The 13,689-nt window shown below is 36.4% G+C and overlaps 1 protein-coding gene and 1 non-coding gene across 13 annotated transcripts in view; one reads left to right on the top strand and one right to left on the bottom strand.

Moving 5' to 3' along the window:
- Window positions 1-13,689, bottom strand: part of UNC13C (unc-13 homolog C) — a 650,938-nt gene that overhangs the window by 492,163 nt on the left and 145,086 nt on the right. The gene's annotated exons all lie outside the window — the stretch shown is intronic.
- On the top strand, window positions 11,505-11,607 carry LOC113910627. Its single transcript, XR_003516138.1, has one exon. It is a non-coding gene; the product is annotated as a U6 spliceosomal RNA (small nuclear RNA).

Here is a 13,689-nt window from a genome sequence, read left to right as displayed (position 1 = left end):
GGAGAAGAGCTATGTAACCTATAATGGTAGAAACATGAGATTGGCAAGAGACCTATCCACAGAGACCTGGCAGGCCAGAAAGGACTGGCATGATATCTTCAGAGCACTAAATGAGAAAAGTATGCAGCCAAGAATACTATATCCAGCTAGGCTGTCACTGAAAATAGAGAGATAAAAAGCTTCCAGGACAAACAAAAACTAAAGGAGTTTGCAAACACGAAAGCAGCCCTAAAAGAAATATTGAAAGAGGCCCTCTAAGCAAAGAGAGAGCCTAAAAGCAGCATAGACCAGAAAGGAACACAGACACTATACAGTTACAGTCACCTTACAGGCAATACAATGGCACTAAATTCAAATCTTTCAATAGTTACCCTGAATGTAAATGGGCTAAATGCCCCAATCAAAAGACACAGGCTATCAGATTGGATTAAAAAACAAGACCCATCGATATGCTGTCTGCAAGAGACTCATTTTAGACCCAAAGACACCCCCAGATTGAAAGTGAGGGGGTGGAAAACCATTTACCATGCTAATGGACACCAAAAGAAAGCTGGGGTGGCAATCCTTAGACAAATTAGATTTTAAAACAAAGACTGTAATAAGAGATGAGGAAGGACACTATATCCTACTTAAAGGGTCTATCGAACAAGAAGATCTAACAATTGTAAATATCTATGCCCTTAACATGGGAGCAGCCAATTATATAAGGAAATTAATAACAAAAGCAAAGAAACACATTGACAACAATACAATAATAGTGGGGGACTTGAACACCTCCCTGACTGAAATGGACAGATCATCTAAGCAAAGTCAACAAGGAAATAAAGACTTTAAAGGACACACTGGACCAAATGGACTTCACAGATATATTCAGAACATTCCATCCCAAAGCAACGGAATACACATTCTTCTCTAGTGCCCATGGAACATTCTCCAGAATTGATCACATCCTAGGTCACAAATCAGGTCTCAACCAGTACCAAAAGCCCGGGATTATTCCCTGCATATTTTGAGACCACAATGCTTTGAAACTAGAACTCAATCACAAGAGGAAAGTCGGAAAGAACTCAAATTACATGGACGCTAAAGAGCATCCTACTAAAGAATGAATGGGTCAACCAGGAAATTAAAGAAGAATTAAAAAAATTCATGGAAACCAATGAAAATGAAAACACAACTGTTCAAAATCTTTGGGATACAGCAAAGGCAGTCCTGAGAGGAAAGTATATAGCAATACAAGCCTTTCTCAAGAAACAAGAAAGGTCTCAAATACACAACCAAACCCTACACCTAAAGGAGCTAGAGAAAAAACCGCAAATAAAGCCTAAACCCAGCAGGAGAAGAGAAATAATAAAGATCAGAGCAGAAATAAACGAAATAGAAACCAAAAGAACAGTAGAACAGATCCACGAAACTAGGAGCTGGTTCTTTGAAAGAATTAACAAGATTGATAAACCCCTGGCCAGACTTATCAAAAAGAAATGACCCAAATCAACAAAATCATGAATGAAAGAGGAGAGATCACAACAAACACCAAAGAAATACAAACAATTATAAGAACATATTATGAGGAACTATATGCCAGCAAATTAGATAACCTGGAAGAAATGGGTGCATTCCTAGAGATGTATCAACTACCAAAACTGAACCAGGAAGAAATAGAAAACTTGAACAGACCTATAACCACTAAGGAAACTGAACAGTCATCAAAAATCTCCCAACAAACAAAAGCCCAGGGCCAGATGGCTTCCCAGGGGAATTCTACCAAACATTTCAAGAAGAATTAATACCTATTCTCCTGAAACTATTCCAAAAAATAGAAATGGAAGGAAAACTTCCAAACTCATTTTATGAGGCCACCATTACCTTGATCCCCAAACCAGACAAAGACCCCATCAAAAAGGAGAATTACACACCAATATCCTTGATGAACATGGATGCAAAAATTCTCACCAAAATACTAACCAGTAGGATCCAACAGTACATTAAAAGGATTTATTCACCATGACCAAGTAGGATTTACCGTGGGCTGAAAGGTTAGTCCGACATCCGCAAATCAATCAACGTGATACAATACATTAACAAAAGAAAGAACAAGAATCATATGATCCTCTCAATAGATGCAGAAAAAGCATTTGACAAAGTACAGCATCCTTTCTTGATCAAAACTCTTCAGAGTATAGGGATAGAGGGTACATACCTCAATATCATAAAAGCCATCTATGAAAAACCTACAGCAAGTATCATTCTCAATGGGGAAAAGCTGAGAGCTTTCCTCCTAAGGTCAGGAACGCGGCAGGGATGTCCATTATCACCACTGCTATTCAACATAGTGTTAGAAGTCCTAGCCACAGCAATCAGACAACAAAAACAAATCAAAGGCATCCAAATCGGCAAAGAGGAAGTCAAACTCCCACTCTTTGCAGATATGATACTTTATGTGGAAAACCCAAAAGACTCCACCCCAAAACTGCTAGAACTCAAACAGGAATTCAGTAAAGTGGCAGGATATAAAATCAATGCCCCGAAATCAGTGGCATTCCTATACACCAACAAGACAGAAGAGAGACAAATTAAGGAGTCGATCCCATTTACAATTGCACCCAAAACCATAAGATACCTAGGAATAAATCTAACCAAAGAGGCAAAGGATCTGTACTCAGAAAACTATAAAATACTCATGAAAGAAATTGAGGAAGACAGAAAGAAATGGAAAAACGTTCCATGCTCATGGATTGGAAGAACAAACATTGTGAAGACGTCAATGCTACCTAGAGCAATCTACACATTCAATGCAATGCCCATTAAAATACTATCCACTTTTTTCAAAGAAATGGAGTAAATAATCCTAAAATTTCTATGGAACCAGAAAAGACCCTGAATAGCCAGAGGAATATTGAAAAAGAAAAGCAAAGCTGGCGGCATCACAATTCCGGACTTCCAGCTCTATTACAAAGCTATCATCATCAAGACAGTATGGTACTGGCACAAAAACAGACACATAGATCCATGGAATAGAAGAGAGAGCCCAGAAATGGACCCTCAACTCTATGGTCAACTCATCTTTGACAAAGCAGGAAAGAATGTCCAATGGAAAAAGACAATCTCTTCAACAAATGGTGTTGGGAAAATTGGACAGCCACATGCAGAAGAATGAAACTGGACCATTTCCTTACACCACACACAAAAATAGACTCCGAATGGTTGAAAGACCTAAATGTGAGACAGGAGTCCATCAAAATCCTAAAGGAGAACACAGGTAGCAACCTCTTCGACCTCAGCCGCAGCAACTTCTTCCTAGAAACATTGCCAAAGACGAAGCAAGGGCAAAAATGAACTATTGGGATTTCATCAAGATAAAAAGCTTTTGCACAGCAAAAGAAACAGTCAACAAAACCAAAAGACAACTAATAGAATGGGAGAAAATATTTGCAAATGACATATCAGATAAAGGGCTAGGATCCAAAATCTATAAAGAACTTATCAAACTCAACACCCAAAGAACAAATGATCCAATCAAGAAATGGGCAAAAGATATGAACAGACATTTTTCCAAAGAAGACATCCAAATGGCCAACAGACACATGAAAAAGTGCTCAACATTGCTCGGCATCAGGGAAATCCAAATCAAAACCTCAGTGAGATACCACCTCACACCAGTCAGAATGGCTAAAATTAACAAGTCAGGAAACAACGGATGTTGGCAGTGATGCAGAGAAAGGGAAACCCTCCTACACTGTTGGTGGGAATGCAAGCACTCTGGAAAACAGTATGAAGGTTCCTCAAAAAGTTGAAAATAGAGCTACCATACGATCCAGCAATTGCACTACTGGGTGTTTACCCCAAAGATACAAATGTAGGGATCCGAAGGGGTGCGTGCACCCCAGTGTTTATAGCAGCAATGTCCACAATAGCCAAACTGTGGAAAGAGCCAAGATGTCCATTGACAGATGAATGGATAAAGAAGATGTGGCATATATACACAATGGAATATTATGCAGTCATCAAAGGGAATGAGATCTTGCCATTTGCAATGACGTGGATGGAATTGGGGGGTGTTATGCTGAGTGAAATAAGTCAGAGAAAGACATGTATCATATGGCCTCACTGATATGAGGAATTCTTAATCTCAGGAAACAAACTGAGGGTTGCTGGAGTGGTGGGGGGGTGGGAGGGATGGGGTGGCTGGGTGATAGACATTGGGGAGGGTATGTGCTATGGTGAGCGCTGTGAATTGTGCAAGACTGTTGAATCACAGATCTGTACCTCTGAAACAAATAATGCAATATATGTTAAGAAAAAAAAAGAAGATAGCAGGAAGGGAAGAATGAAGGGGGGTAAATCGGAGGGGGAGACGAACCATGAGAGACAATGGGACTCTGAAAAACAAACTGAGGGTTCTAGAGGGGAGGGGCATGGGGGGATGGGTTAGCCTGGTGATGGGTATTAAAGAGGGCATGTTCTGCATGGAGCTCTGGGTGTTATGCACAAACAATGAATCATGGAACACTACATCAAAAACTAATGATGTAACATATGGTGATTAACATAACAATAAAAAATTTAAAGGGAAAAAAAAAGACTACACACAAAATCCTGTGGCCCCCATTTCCAGTCCTGTCAATGAAGGTCAAAAGCAGTGCCTAGACTTCTACCCTTGCTGGACTGTAATGAGGTACTCCAAACCCCCTCTACTGGCTGGAGTGCTGTCAGAGAAGGCCAAGTAGGGAGTTGGAAATCACACAGACAGCCTGAACTTCTCCCCTGTGAAAGTAGTAATGAGACACCCTTTCCCTCCTCAATGGAGTTTTATTAAAAGAGACCTAGTGGAAAGTCAGGACTTTCATCATTGCTCAGCCATAACAAAATCACTCTTCAATGTCGGTGGTGGCTACACAGGAAGCAGCAATTAGGCACCTATTCCCCTCTAAGCTAGGGCAGTATAAGCAGAGACCCAGGAGGAAGCCTCAACTCCGAGTCATTCCCACTGCAGTAACAAAAAGTTTCTCCTCCTGGGTATCTATGGAAACTGAGGGGAAAAAAAACAACCTAAATTTCCATCTCCATCAGAAGAAATGAGTCAGAATTCTCATTCAAGTACCAGAGCACTGCCAGACAAGATAAAATACAAGATTTAAGTAAGACCCGAAGTCTTATAATACCCAAAATGTCCATATTAAAATCACTTGTCATACCAGGGACCTCAAACTGAATGAGGAAAGACAACAGATGCCAATGTGATAATACAGGTGTTAGAAGTATCTGAACAAGGATTTTAAAGCAGTCAATAAAAAAAATGTTTCAACAATTTAAAATATGTCTAGAACCAATGAAGAAAAAGTTTTATGGAAGGAGTAGACAGTTTCAAAGAAATTGAAGATATGAAAAACAAATGGAAATTTTAAAAATAAAAAAAAATACAGCCACTAAAATATTACTAAGACGATGGACTCAACAGCCACTTGAAAGAAAAAAAAAAGAAATCAGTGAATTTGAATATAAAACAGTAGAAATTACACAGTCTGAACTACAGAGCCTGAAAGTAAGTGTTAGGGACATGTGAGAGTATGATAAAAATTTTAAAAATATAATACTCATCTCATTGGAGTCCCAGAAAGACAGACGAAAAGGGAACAGAATTCTGAGTCTTCTCAAACTGCTCTAACAAAATATCGTAGATTGAGTAGCTTTAGCAAGAGACATTTACTTCTCACAGTCCTGGAGAATGTAAGTCCAAGATCAAAGTGCTACCAGATTTGATTCTTGGTTAGGGCTCTCTTCCTGGCTTGCAGTGGTCCACCTTCTCACTGTATCCTCACATGACAGAGTGAACTCTGGCCTCTCTTCCTATTCTGATATGTTAAGAAAAAAAAAGAAGAAGAAGAAGAAGATAGCAGGAGGGGAAGAATGAAGGGGGGGAATCGGTGCGGGAGACAAACCATGGGAGACTATGGACTCTGAAAAACAAACTGAGGGTTCTAGAGGGGTGGCGGGTGGGGGGATGGGTTAGCCTGGTAATGGGTATTAAAGAGGGCACGTTCTGCTTGGAGCACTGGGTGTTATACACAAACAATGAATCATGGAACACTACATCAAAAACTAATGATGTAAGGTATGGTGATTAACATAACATAATAAAAAAAATAGTAAAAAAAAAAAAAAAGAAAAAAGAACACTGATCCCACCATTGTGCTCTACCCTAATGACCTCATCTAAACCTCATTGACTCTCAAAGACCCTATGTTCAAATACAATCACATTAGAAGTTAGGACTTCAACATCTGAATTTTGGGAGGGCACAAACATTCAGTTCATAACAGAGTTGGAAACGTATTCAATAAAAAATGCCTAAAAAATTCTTCAAGTTTTGCAAAAAATAAACAAAACACAAATCTACAGAATAAGCTGATAAACCATACACAGGACAAACTGAAAAATTCATGTCAAGACACATCACAAACTCTTAAAAACTGAAAGCAAAGAAAAAATGTTGACAGTAATAAGAGAAATGGCACATTATCTATAGGGGAGAAACAATTTGAATGAGAATGGATTTTCTATCAGAAACCACAGAGGCAGAAAGAAATGGCATAACACTTTGAGTGCTGAAGAAGAAAATAATCAACCCAAGATTCCATATTCAGTGCAAACATATCCTCAGGAATGAAGAGGCAATCAAAACATTCTCAGATGAAGGAAAACTATGAGACTTTATAACCAGCCAACTTACTTTTAATGAATGGCTAAAGAAAATTTTCTGAACAGAAAGCAAATGAAAAAAGGAGTCTTGAAACATCCAGAAAGGATAGTGAATGGTAAAAGCAGAACTATGGGTAACACAGTATGCTTTCCTTCTCCCCTTGAGTTTTCTATATTATGTTTGATGGTTGAAACAAAAAGTTTAACACTATCTAATGTGATTCTCAGTGTATACAGAGGAAATATTTAAGACGATTTTACTTTAAATGTGAGAGAATAAAGGAATATAGTGGTAGATAATAAGGTTTTTGCACTTCATTAGAACTGGTAAAATGGATTCACCAACCAACTTTGACAAATTATGTATGTATAATGTGTACTAGGCAAATTAATGGCCCCCAGAGAAAACCATGTTATAATTCTTGGAACCAGAATAATTTATTTCATACAGAAAAGGGAAATTAAAGTTGCAGATAGAACTAAGTTTGCTCATCAACTCATCTTAATATTGTAATATTATCCAGGGTTATCAGGTAGGTCCAATGTAATCAGGACACTCAAAGTGGAAGAGGAAGGTAGAAGAGTGAGGTCAGAGTGATGTAATATTAAAAAGCTCAACACACAGTGGTGCCTGGGTGGCTCAGTCAGTTGAGCATCCAACTCTTGGTTTCAGCTCAGGTCATGATTTCAGGGTCATGGGACTGAGTCCCATGTCAGACTCTGTGCTCAGCAGGGAGTCTGATGGGAATTCTTTCCATCTCACTCTGTCCCTCCCCCCCCAGTAATAAATAAATCTTTTAAAAAATGCTCAACACATAGTTGGTTTTGAAGGTAGAGGAAAATGTTTATGAGCCAAAAAATCTGGGTGCATCTAAAACCTGGAAAAAATCATTGAAACAGATTCTTCCCTAAGCCTCCAGAAGGGAATAGCTGTGGTGTGCTGATACCTTGACTTTAGTCCAGTGAACCTGTAACAGACCTTTCATCTTCAGGATTCTAAGATAAAAATTTGTGTTTTAGTTTGTGGAAATTTTTTAAGGAAGCAATAAAAAAAACTTATACATAATGGAATACCAAGAGTTGTCACTAAAAATGTTATACAAAGAGATACATTGAAAAACTTGAAGTGTAATCTATAGAAATACAGAAAAGATAGACAATGAAAACGAGAGAAAACAAACAGAAGACAAAGAATAAAATGGCAGATTTAATCCTTATCAATAATTGCATTAAATGTAAATGGTCTAAATATATCAAATAAAAAACCTTAATGGGATGGATAAAAAACATCATGACTTTACTATATGCTCAGGAACTCAATTCAAATATAATGATATAGGCAGGCTAAAAGTAAACAAATGGAAAAAGATATACTATACAATCAGAAGAATACAGTAGTAGCTAAGCTAGTATCTGATAATGTAGACTTCAGAGCAAAAGAGAGAGGCATACTGTATAATGACATAAAGGTAAATTGACCAGGAAGACATAACAATCCAAAATGGGATGTAACTGAAAAGTAGACAAATCCACAATTATTGTCGGTCATTTATATACCCACCCTACAGTGATGAGAATAATCAAAGAAAGTATTAATACATGCAAAGGTATTCCATGTTTATGAATTGAAACCCTTGAGATACAAAATGCCAACTGTCTCCAAATTTTATATATATACATATACATTATATATATGTATATATACATATATGTGTGTATATAAATTTTTTTCACAACTCATTTTATAGTCATAGTAACCAAGACTGTGATATCAATAGAAAGAATTAAACATTGATCAAAGCAACAGAATAGAGAACCCAGATAAAGACCCACAGAACTCATTTTTCTATAAGGATGCAAAAAGCAACTCAGTGGAGGATAGATTTTTAAATAACTGGTGCTTGAGCAACTGGATATTTATAAGCAAAAACACACCCTCAACCTAAAGCTCATACCTTAATGCAAAAATTCTCAAAATGAATATTTAAATATGAAATAAAAATTATAAAAAAACCTTAACTCAGGAAAAAGTCTCTAAGACGAAACTTGAAGAGTTCTTAATCATGACATCAAAAGCATGGTACAAAAGAAGTCAATAATTTGGTCTTAAAAACTTTCTGTTGGAAAGTCCATGTAAAAAGCATTTAAAAAAAGAAAGGTATAAACTGGAATAAAATATTTGCAAACCATATACTGAAAAAAGAACTAGTACCTACAATATATAAAGAACTCTCAAACCTCAACAGCAAACAACCACCATACACACACAATTAGGAAATGGGCAAAATATGTAGAGACATTTCACTGAAGAGGACATATGAACGACCAACAAGCACATGAAAAGATGATCAGTCTCACTGGGTATTCAGAAAATGCAAATTGGAGATGTGATGAAATGTTTCTTTGTACCTATTAGGACAGTTAAACAAAAACAATGACAATACCAAATACTAGAAAGGATGCAGTGAAACTGGGTCTCTCATACATTGTCAGTGCGAATGTAAAATATAATAACTCTCAAATAGTTTGACAATTTCTTATAAAATTAAATATACCTCTACAATACAGCCAGCAATTGAATTCCTGGGGCATTTATCCTGGAAAAAATGAAACATCCACACAAATCTTACAAATGACTATTCATAACAGCTTTATTTTAATAGCCTCAAACTGGAAACAACCAAAATATCCCTCAATAGGTGAATAGATACATCCCAGGAATACATTAGTATTCCTTAAATACTAATCAGCGATAAAAATAAACTGATACAGCAACTTAGATCTCAAGGGCATTATGTTAGGAGAAAAAAAATATCCAGATGACAGATATTATATGACTCCATTTATAAAAAATTATACAGACGGAAAACAGATTAGTGTTTGCCAGGGTTATGCAAGGTTAAACATGGGAGGGATGGATGAAAGAGACTAGACAGGGATAGCACAAGGCATGATGAAATAGTTCTGTATCTGGACTGCAGTGATGGTTATACAATCTACACATACGATAAAATGAAAAATATGTACACATTGTATCAGTGTCAAATTCCTGGTCTTTATATTGTGCTCCAATTATATAACATGTAACTATCGGGGGAAACTCAGTGAAGGGTATATGTGATACCTATACTATTTTCAATAGGCTGTTAAACCTATCTTTTTTTAATTAAGCAGTTTAAAAAATCTGTGTTAAAAAATGAGTTGTATTTAATCAAAACTACAACCCAATTTAAACTTGGACAAAAAATTTGAACAGATGCTTCACAAAAGAAAATACATGAGCGGCCAAAAAGCACAAAGATGATACTTTTCATCATTAGTCACTGGGGAAATAAAATTTAAAACCACAATTAGATACTACAATATATACTGTAGAATGGTTGAAATTAAAGACTGACAATAAGTGTTGGTAAGTATGTGAAGCAACTCAAACTTGCTTACCCTGAGAACGTAAAATGCTACAATCACATTGGAAAAAATTTAAACATGGTACCAAAATATGGAAAGAGCCCAGATGTCCACTGACAGATGAATGGATAAAGAAGATGTGATTTTACATACACACACACACACACACACACACACACAATGAAATATCACTCAGTCATCAAAAAATGAAATCTTGCCATTTGCAACTATGTGGCTGGAACTAGAGGGTATTATGCTAAGCAAAGTAAGTCCATCAGGGAAAGACAAATACCATATGATTTCACTCATATGTGGAATTTAAGAAACAAAACAGATGAACATAGGGGAGGGGAAGTAAAATAAGACAAAAACAGAGGGAGGCAAAACATAAGAGACTCTTAACTATAGGAAATAACCTGAGGGTTGCTGGAGAGGAGGTGGGGGGAATGGGGTAACAGGGTGATGGGCATTAAGGACGGCACTTGAAGTAATGAGCACTGGGTGTTGTATGTAACTGATGAATCACTAAATTCTACCTCTGAAACTAATAATACAATATATGTTAATTAAATTGTATTTAAATAAAAAGTTAAAAATAAAAGCCACCCTGAAAAAAAATTTAAAGATGGTACATTAAAATCTAAATGTGGACAAACTTTAAATATATATAGAATATGGATTATATCTATATACATATATAGATATATGTTCTATGTGTAAATTGCCACAAGACACCGAAAGCATAAATTATCACGAATAGGCATGACAAGTGTATCACATCAGAAGTAAAGAAACAACAGAGCAGGAAAATGTATTTGCAACATACAACAGAGGATTAGCTTTGCCTCCATAAAAGAATTTGAAAAACAGGTAGAAAAATAAATTGCATGTTGAAATGCGTTTCCTAAGAGGAAATTAGTATAGGAAAAGGTGTTCAAACTGTTAAGGTATAAGGATTGTGCAAGTTAACATTAAGCACTGATATCTTATTTCACAACCACTGGAATGGAAAAGAAAATGAAATATCTGAGACTGTCAAGTTGTTATGGATGGAAACCTCCATGAGGTACTGTTAAAAATGTCTATGACCACTTTTGAAAATGAAATCACAGTTTCTAGTAAGGTTGAAATTTGCTCACCCAATTGCCAAAAAAATCTGTTAGGTATGTAACATGAAGAGAATCTTACACTTATGTAGCAGATTACAAATAAAAAGATGTTTACTACAACATTATTTGTCATAGGGTATACTGTACCATATTTTTCCCATTAATAGGGAATTTTGATATATGGTAAAATACATTTGGATGAATTAATTAGACCAATAGGCATCAGTGTAGTTTTTAAAAGAATACTGAATTTAAAAAGCAAGTTGCAGAAATTATCTAGTCTAGAAAGCAATTTCAGCAGCACATATACTAAAATTGGAATGATACAGAGAAGATTAGCATGGACCCTGTGAAAGGATGACAGAATTATCTAGCATGGCATCATTTCTATATTTATGGATAGTGAAATTATAATACATCCTGAAAGAATACACATGAGATTTTTTTATAGTGATTGTCCCTAGGAAAGGAAGGAAAGACTAGAGAGTGAAATAACCTTTAAAGAGCAATGGCTCCTTTCCTATCTCCCTATTTACTACCAAACAACCCATTCCATTCCTCTCTGCCTCACATGACTGGCTCCTTGTGCCCTCAAGTATTCTTTGGCTTTTCCATTTACCAAATCTTACCATACTTGGATGATACCCCACCAATTACACGTGAGGTAAAGCAGAGTACAGAGCAAATAACATGCAAACAAAAATCACTGATTGGAATCCTCTTCTGAGATCGTAGAGATCATGTTGCCTAGTGTGCTTCAGATTGTGTTCTGAGAAGCCCTGGAGTTCCTGAGAGAAGCTTCACTGGGCAAGGAAATGCTTGGCAGCTAGGACTTAGCACCCACCACCTCAGATTCAAGCACAGCAGTTCCGACTTTATCTGCTTTATAACTGGGTCAGTGCTCTTAAAAAGGAGAACAAAAACCACTGAGTTTAGGCAACAACTTTATTTTTTTATAAGAACATAATAAAGTCATTTTCTAGCAAGATCACATACCTTTTCTATGTTTAAATGATTTGATGTTTACAGAATTCTCGGTTAAGGAAGGTATGTGGGAGACTTTGGTTACTAACATCTACCTCATCATATCATATAAACAGGAGGATGCTTTTTCAAGTGTCAAGTCAAAATGAAATGATAATTATATTTCATTTACTAATACAGCAATTCTGGTATAAATTCAGGGAAAAAGGAGAGGGTAGAGTATGCTCCATCAAATTTTGCAGTGTGCATCACACACTGCTCTTTCACCAAGGAAAATCAGAGTCATCATCAACTTGTATAAGCAGAATTCTTTGATTCATTTAACCTAGTGATAGCCCTCTAAATAAGTTATTATGTGTTAAAGAAAGTACAATGGGTGTGAGCTTCTGGAAAGCAACTGTTGACTCTAACATGATGTTGCCAAAGGAAGAACTAGATCATCAAGCTTTCCATCCCTGCCCATTTCATTAGCTAGGTAATCTCTAATGGAAGTCATTCATGAAGCTAATAAGTTTTCTTCAAGTAAATCACTAAAAAAAGGGAATTATATTAGGCACCAAAGTTCATGAGGAAGAAAATTCACAACAAAACAACTCTGATCTTTGCTCCAGGCTCTGCTTAATGGTCCAGAAAACTAATATTCATTAATTTTCACGAAAGATGTCATATGGCTAGAGCTATAATATTCAAATAATATTCAATTACATTTTTTTCTAATGAGTGAAAGCCTCTTTTAATCACTTTGAAACCAGTTACCATGAAATGCATTATTTTATTCTTGTAATCTCTTCACTGTGAGTCTTCAAAACATGGACAGCAATTTCACTTCTCAGGAAATACACTGAAAACACAGAGGCTGATTTTGCATTCAGATTTCATTCGACCTAACAAACAGAATAATGACATTTTCTCCTACCCCTCCTGGTATAGAATTTTGTAAAGTACTGTTTGTCTCTTGCAGAATTTCCCAGATTCAGAATTATCTATTAATATTTCTACTTCAAACAGAAGACCTGCAACCATACTTACAGAGGATGTTTAGAATAGATCTCTTCTTGACTGCTAATGCCTAAGGAAGATGGTGCAGCCACAAAGCAGAGGGACTCTGATAGCGAATGTTTTTCACAATCTGTCTGAACAGATTTGGCAGGAGGAGAAGGATTATTCACCCATAATATCTCCATCCACACCCCTGCAACTTACAATCCACACTCTTTCATGATTCTACCTCTTATCAAGGAGTGCCTGTACACACAGAGCTAATGGTGTATGGATTATTCTGAAGATTAAAAACAAAATTATTTCTATTAGTCAGAAAATATAGTTTGTAAAAATTTTGCCTCCACTAACAAGGAACTTGATATTTTTCTCTATCAGTTCTGTAAACCTTTACTGGAGGCTGAGACAGCCACACATGGAAAAGATTTCTAATCTTAGGAAACATCTGTCAACCCAGGGGTGCAAAAGATAGAAAAAGTGGGTGGGGTAT

Source organism: Zalophus californianus, chromosome 6, assembly GCF_009762305.2.
Source record: "Zalophus californianus isolate mZalCal1 chromosome 6, mZalCal1.pri.v2, whole genome shotgun sequence".
NCBI classification, from domain to species: domain Eukaryota; kingdom Metazoa; phylum Chordata; class Mammalia; order Carnivora; family Otariidae; genus Zalophus; species Zalophus californianus.
The sequence above is the reverse complement of the archived record's forward strand: the minus strand, read 5'-3'. Positions and strand labels throughout refer to the sequence as shown.